Source organism: Bombus pyrosoma, linkage group LG5 (genome assembly GCF_014825855.1).
Source record: "Bombus pyrosoma isolate SC7728 linkage group LG5, ASM1482585v1, whole genome shotgun sequence".
Lineage (NCBI taxonomy): Eukaryota > Metazoa > Arthropoda > Insecta > Hymenoptera > Apidae > Bombus > Bombus pyrosoma.
In genome coordinates, this window is record NC_057774.1 from 10,660,748 (window position 1) to 10,668,613 (window position 7,866).

The window sequence follows — 7,866 nt, forward strand, 5'->3', positions numbered from 1 at the left end:
ACTAATTTACGTTTTATAATTAATTTCCGTTTCAAGATCGTAAACTATTCAACAATTACGAATCATTTTGTTCATAGAGTTCGAGCGTATTTGCTTCATCAGTTTTACGATATTGCCAAAGCAATTACATTCTACATTTTTTAAAATACAACACGCGAAATCCCAGCAAATATATCAAGTTTTTAGTTTGACTAAAAGTGTTCGTTCTATAGCCGTTCAAATTCATAACTTTCATTTTATTTGTAATCACTTTACAATTAACACGAGGTGATTTTGTACAAATTTCCAGATTTTCCACTCGTATATGTTATTAATAAGTGCTTTTAGTACCGAACAAAGGAACAAAGGGGACGAAATGGATTTTGTATCAACGTATCGAACGTCAGCATAAATATTTCACGAAGAACAATTTAATGCGATACAACTTTCGATTAATACAAAGTGTTGTATAAAATTTTCCAATTAATACGTAATACAACAGAATTTTCAATTCAGCAAAAGCACGTTTCGAAAATTCGCGATTTTATGCGAATTCGAAACGGTAATGGATGGTTTTCAAGTGGCGTTTCATTCATTTGTCCGAAGCGATTTTCCAACGTAGTATATAATATAATTGGACATTGATTGCAAAATGAATATTCGTCGCCCACGAAAAATCTGTGGAAGTGAAAAATATGCAAAAATCACGTGACAACTTTGTTTTCGTCGTCGCTTTGCAACGAAGTCAAACATCGTGTTTGTCAAAATGCGTGTGTTGACGTCCATTATAACTTCTGAATAAACCAGAGGATAACTCTCGCGATACTTTGCGAAAATACGGCCAGCTGTGTGAAATTTCCGAGTGAACGCTAGAATATCATTTTATTGTGAGATAAACCGCATAAATATAAAACAACATGCTTTTCTCGTCTAATAAATATTTCTCATTAAATAGCTTTGACGTAACCATTGCGCATGTAAAAATCGAACACATTGCGTAGATAGAAAAAAATATAAATAAAGGAAGCCACACTAATTATTTCTGTGTGCCATGCTTTAATTTAGATAACTCGACGAAACAGAGAGATATTGTTCCAGCTGCGTACTGTCGCTGATAATGATTGCAAATACGTACTGCAGGTCATGAAAATATTCAACTGCTTAAATTTACAAATTTAACAAACGAAATATATATGCTAATCGAAAATGCATCGGTGTACCTTTAAAACGATATAATCTGTGCAGCAAAGAGGATGTTTCAAGATTATATCATAAAGTTAGAACATAGGACAAGAACATATGCTGTATTCACTGTAAATGTACTACGAAGGCTAAGAGATATCTCAAATATTTGACTCAACAAATGATTTACATAACGTAGTAATAAATATTCTTAACTTTCATGAAAATATGTATATACAGGGTGGTTGGTAACTGGTGGTACAAGCGGAAAGGGGGTGATTCTACGCGAAAAAAGAAGTCGAAAATATAGAATAAAAATTTTTCGTTTGAGGCTTTGTTTTCGAGAAAATCGACTTTGAATTTTCGCTCGGTACGCGTGCACTTTATCATGTCTGGGCTGGCATAATCGGACATCTGAACTAAATCTTCCTCTGACATCTAAATTAAACTTCCTCTAGTTCTCAGCGATACATCTTCTAATAATTCCGGTAGTTTGTTTTGTAAGAAATCGAAATATGCTGCTGACGTAACATTTCCTTCGAAAAAATATGGCCCAATAATTAGATTCCGATTATGCCAGCCAAGACGTGATAAAGTGCACGCGTACCGAGCAAAAATTCAAAGTCGATTTTCTCGAAAACAAAGCCTCAAACGAAAAATTTTTATTCCATATTTTCGACTTCTTTTTTCGCCTAGAATCACCCCCTTTCCGCTTGTACCACCAGTTACCAACCACCCTGTATAACGATATATAAGTCAATATTCCGTCCATTTAGAGCACCTAGAAAGCCAATTAAAAAGACAGCAAAGTTATTTATACGCGAGAGAACTAATTGAAAATATTCGAATTACCTTTACGTCTGATGACAATGTAAGAAAAGATAAGAAAGACGTATACAATTCGACGTGGACAAGTAGTGGATGATCGCGACAGTGTCTCAACGAGCTCTTAACTTTCATTGGGATTGCGATAAGTGTGGTTTCCAGCACGCGCGTAACTCGCCCTCTTAACAAGAATATTCTTACCCGCGTCGTTATTTCGACATGTAGATCTTGGCATTCGTTCAGCTCGTTTCCCACAGCGTTACCACCATAAATTTCGAAACTGCACAGGTCCATGTGTCATATCGTCGTTTGCATCAACAACCGTTTATGCTTTCATCGTTTGCCCGGTTGATTTTATACAAACCATAAATTGTTGGCTATCCCTTCGTTGCCTGAAATAATGTAAAAATGAATATGACGCGAAACTGAAATTCAATCCGTGGAATCAGGGAATGTACTCACGGTCTTTATCCCATCGGATAAAATAAACACGTAATATACGATCTTTAAGTGATGACACAGCTTCGTGCAATTTTATCCCACCTGCGCTGGTAATTGCTTGGGAGAATCCAGGAATTTTCAGCGGCCTCGCTGTATATATTCTTGATTTAAAAAGCAATTTTAAGAACTTTGAAAAGGCCCGGCTCGGATGAAATATTGTAAGAAGAAGAAGGAATGATTTCGTAATTGAAAACGTAGGACGGATCAATTACTCCCCTTTATTTATAAATTAGATTAACTAACAACTATCTAGCTATGAGATTAATGTATAATATATTTTTATAATCAATCTAAATGTTATTTTTTAATTCTTTCTGAATAAATATGATTTTTTACATTCATTGTTGGTAGAAGAACTAGATTGCTCATGTCCAAGCCTAATATTATTACTACTGGAGAGTCTTCAAGTACCGAAAAAGATTCTGGAATACTTATCAATGTCTCTACTATATTCTACAATCATCTACTCTATCAAATGATTACAGCTTGCCCCACTCGATATGTACTGCCGGCAATCGCAATAATCGCGTGAAATCCTCATTTCTCATTCACTATAACGAATTCTGAAGTCCTTGCCAATTATCGACGTGGAGGAAGAGAGTTTCTAGATAACACAGAGTGTAGCGGCCAGAAGCAGAAGAAACAGCAAGGACGAGTCACTCGAACGGCTCTTTTCATTACGCGAGACGATCATCAAATCAAGACGTCCCCGTATGACGTCCGTGGATGCCTTTAAAAATAAATACGGAACAAGCGGGTGCGGGGGAGGAAGATCGTCCGACGAATTAGACGTTGCTCGACGTTGGAGAGCCGTTGAGCGTGTGCAGTTGCAGCCTCGCGTACAGAAATAACCATGAACACCATGGAAGTGTATAAAGGGAATCGAGGAACGAAGGACGTTTCCCGTTGACCCGAATAGCGTGACCCGTATTCTCGGCTACAGGACGCGCCGATATCGTCGACCTGAAGCGAGAGCTCGATGACCTGCGGGGGCGCATGAGAGGTCCTTTGCCAGGATTAATTGAAATTGGAGCAATAATAATTCGCGTTTAATTGCATCAGAAGCTCGGCTGCGTTCACTAGTAGCACAGTCGTTCCATGTGCGTTCGATTAAAACATTCCACCTCTCGTCCCGTTTACGTTGATTGAACCGTTTGCCTGTACGCGTATCCGAATATCCTGAAATAATACGAAATCGTGCGCCATCGAAAACGTGCGCTAGGCTTGTTCAAATCGTGGAATCCGGCTCGCGAGGATTTACGACGACGTCATGTAAAATCGAATAATTGTCACATCTGGTTCACGTTGACAAGAACCTGACATGACGTGTTTAATCATAGACGAAGATACTAGACAGAAAAGAAGGAGCTACTGAACTCGAAGCGTACGATAGTGTAACGTGGTGAGTGAAAAGTTTAAAGTGACTTGAATTTATTGGAATATTGAGTGGGATTAGGGGAAAGGAGTGGCGATGGTTTTATAAATGGTACTATTGAAGAAGTATCAAATATAGTATCGAAGAGGTATTTTTTTAAACCGTGGGCTTTATCTACTAATAATATTAGGCCGTGCGATAGAAATTTAATTACAATTTGGTTACAGTTCTAAAAAAGTTAGATTTTACGATGAAAATTTGATAACCAAATTACAGGTAGGAAACCTGTAATAATTTTGCATGTAATAAGATATTGCAACAATAATAAAATTTCGTGCGCAGTAATAAAATTGACAATTGTTATTGTCAAACAATGTGAAGATGTTTTACTGTTTAAAATTTAAAATTTATCTTCAGGATGTTTAATTTTTACGCTATGTATCGGTTGAAGAAAATTCTTCTAAGTTAATAGAAAGATTAGTAACATCAATATAATAAGTTAAGCAATATAATATACATACAAAGCTTTCCTGTTAAGTGTCTCGATACATGTAAATTAAACGTAATTTAAGTTTATATTTTGTCAATTTCCTAACAGAATAGTACTACCTTCCAGCCCTTAATTTGCACACTTTGATAAAGTTAATCATCAATGAATCAATAATCTAATTATCATCAGTGCCCAAATACTTGTGGAAGATAACGTACCTTAGATTAAAACGAACGTGTGATCAACTTCACCTCGAAAGAAATAAAGCATGCTTTTCCTCGATGCCCTAGGGAGAACTTTTCCAAGGATTCCCAGCAGTCATAAGAGGCTACTGAAACATTTGAATAGGTACATTAAGTCAACTGCTGCTTCTTGTTTCTTTCCAGTTACTGTAATAATTCCGTGCTAACAGAATTATCATATTAAAATAACAAGAAGCGAAAGAAATGAAAGAAAAGAGGCAAATAAGGCAGAAGGTAGACCAATTATTAATGACTCTAAAGAAAGAAGAATTTCTTATGTATTATTAATATTCCATTCATTGATATCTGAAAGCAAATTCTCCGGTTTCTTATTATTTCCTTAATTACAAAGACGCGCAATTTTCTACTTTCATACTTTTATTAAATTACTCATCCCTAATGCATTGGTAAATAAAAAAGCAACAGACACGCTGCTACAACATCGAATTCGATTTCCTGCGAAAATCGACATTGGACAGATTGGAAATCAGAATCCGATCAATAGTACAAATATTGCTGAAAAACGACATCGCACTGTTCGTCCTGCGAAAATTCGTTCTTTCTCCGTTCTTTCATTCTGTCCGCGTTTATCGGGAATTCAGTCTTTCGCCATTTTCTATCTTTCTCTCTTTCCCTGATTCCATTCTCAAAACTGCAATGAAGCTAAATGGATTTTTAGCTCGCCACCGAGAAAATGCTTTTGTGCCACGATGACAGCGCTGTCTCGGAGAAAGCTCGAGGACCCTTTGAAGGGCTGCGAATCCTTACGATTTGATTTACGATGCTCTTCGGTTGGATTCTCCCTTAGAAGAAGAATGAGAGAAAAGAGAGAGAAGGAGGAACTCCTTGCGCGTTGTTGCTCGGAAAGAAAACCAGATAGAATACCAAATTATGAAATTATTTCTCGATGTACAGCGATTTCAGCTCGTTTTAATTAGCTCGTCCTAGAAAAGATAGAAGCTTAATTAATTCGCAGTAAATATTATTATTTACGAGATGAAGAAGCTTATGCTTAATATTTTAAATCAATTTTAAAGATTACCTTCAATTCTTGTTGTGCATATATGTATAACTTTACGGTTCATTTTGTCTATCAGACAATAGACCTTGTAACAAATTCAACCTGCTTGATAAAAAATATTTTTTATCTAATACAATGATACGAAGATAAAAATGTCGAAGCGAAGAGTGATTTTGTACAAGCTGAATAACATGCAAGGTCTCTACTGGAATTTATTTTAAACTGCTATGTACCTGTAAATGTTGAAAAAAATAAATACGTAAATTTGTTGGTAATTGTTCCAATTAAAAGCTTCGTTGAAATATTCTGATACAGCTTCTTTTTTAATCTACTTTCATTTTCAGAAAAATTAAGTCGCTTTCAAAAATTAATTCAGCTCGTACAGCATCACTTTATGCCTGCGTTTGTGTTTGAATGTTTTTATCACCCTATTGAATATAAAAAAAAACCACATACATTGTATCATGTTTCGTAACTGTTGTATCATAAACACCTCTCGCACCCGGTAGCTGACATACAAAAAACTGCAAGGTTGCATATAGCAAAATTAAAAGTGGCCGTGAAAATCTATTTAGAGACACGTATGCAAAAGATGTAATGCCATTGGCTAAAAAGTGTAAAATCCAGGACCAAACAAATTTCAATCAGCTCGTTATCACGTTATATGATTTGTTCCTTACAAAGGAAGAATGTATACCTTTGTCTTCTTTAAATTTCTTACGATTATTTTGTAACTCTATGTTCTAATAGTTTCATTTTTAAATTCTTTAAATAAGGATTTTCTGCACGAAGGATCTTATCTACCAGAAAAATTATATTTCACCGAACATTGCCGTTGATCATTAAATAAATCTACTTCAATAATAGTACCGTTATACCAGAGGAAATGCTGATACTACGCAATGTCAAAATAAATAGAAAAATTGGGAATAAGCTCGGGACATCTGACATTTTCGCGATGTTTCCTCTTAAAGCTGGGATTGCCTTGATGCAACGAGCGATCTTGCTCTTTGTTTCGTCTGAACTTGCGTCGAGGGTTATCTTCTCAGCCTAGAGACCATAAGATTCTCCAACCTTGACACAGATCGTTGAGCTTCACGGGGAAGAGAATGTCGCGCGGAGCTCCCCGAAACTTTTAATGCTTCGGCCTATTTAGGGGCAAGCAATTTAGCTGGTTGCTCGAAAAGCAGCTTAACGCTGAAGGCTGTCTGAGTGATTTGTTCTGCAAAGAGGAGATGAGTGAAATTTATTGAACAAGGATTCGCCGAAAAACATCCTACGAAGGTGCGAGAGAAGCAACAAAGTAAGCAAATAAAGTATGCTATACTGTAGGATGAACTTTTAAAACATTTCTTTTCTGAAATTTTTTATCGTCGACATATCCAATTGATTTAATGTAATCTTAGGGGATTGATACAGTGGACGATCTTTGCTTCGTTTCATAGTATTGTTGTAAATTGTAAATTGTAAATTGTCGTTGTAAATTTCATACACGAGAATATATTCTAGATAAAAACTTAACAGTAGAGCAACTAGAGTGGTAAAAATGAATAGAATTATCAATAAATAAATTTAAAAAGATTTACTTCCTTTTTGCTTGTTTTCCTCTTGCGTTATGTAATTTTTCATGTAGCTTCCATTTTGATTTCTTAATTTGATTGATTTCTTGTACATGAATTTGTAATGCAACACTTTAGCCTCGTCGGTAATTCTAGTGTTAAGAATATATAGAGTTAGGAGTTTTTAATTTCTCGAATAATTACACGGAAAGGTACGGTACTCCATCGTCATACGTTTGCAAAATTTTTTAATTAACATGGAAATTCTGTTCTAATTACACGAATTAAGCTTTCGTTTATTAAATATTATGTGAAATTCAGAATCATTGATCGCACACATCTATAGTCCTGTCAAATGATCGTATGGGAAGCGAAACAAATTATTTTAAAATTCAACAAATTTGATACTACTATATTTGACATGTTGACACATAAAATTCCAAATTTGATAGCCTCGTATCGAAGCGTGCAAACACTCCGCTCTCCATTAACACCAACTTTTACCGGCGATCAAATTTGTTTCCTAACAGTAAACTATTCAAAGCATGAAATTTACCTCGTCAAATGTTTGTGTATAAAGTATGTCAAACACCTTCTCAAAATACCTTGCAAGGTTAATTTCTTTTTTTATTACATCCTCTAGCTCCCGCTGACAATTCTACCCCTCGAGCTCTTCGAACCTCGTAGGTCAC

General features: G+C 35.6%; 1 protein-coding gene across 9 annotated transcripts in view; it reads right to left on the bottom strand.

Moving 5' to 3' along the window:
- LOC122567525 (two pore potassium channel protein sup-9) overlaps window positions 1–7,866 on the bottom strand; it is a 77,781-nt gene extending 69,915 nt beyond the window's left edge. Inside the window, exons 1-7 of one of the 9 annotated variants that reach the window (XM_043726154.1) lie at window positions 7,780–7,865; window positions 6,690–7,326; window positions 5,637–5,717; window positions 5,363–5,538; window positions 4,571–4,683; window positions 2,449–2,588; window positions 2,188–2,378 (exon numbers count right to left, since the gene is read on the bottom strand). The gene's annotated coding sequence lies outside the window, so the exon portion shown is untranslated. Of the gene's footprint in view, window positions 1–2,187; window positions 2,379–2,448; window positions 7,327–7,730 lie in introns of all 9 variants that reach the window. The other 8 variants (XM_043726151.1, XM_043726153.1, XM_043726149.1 and 5 more) reach the window with 8 other exon arrangements.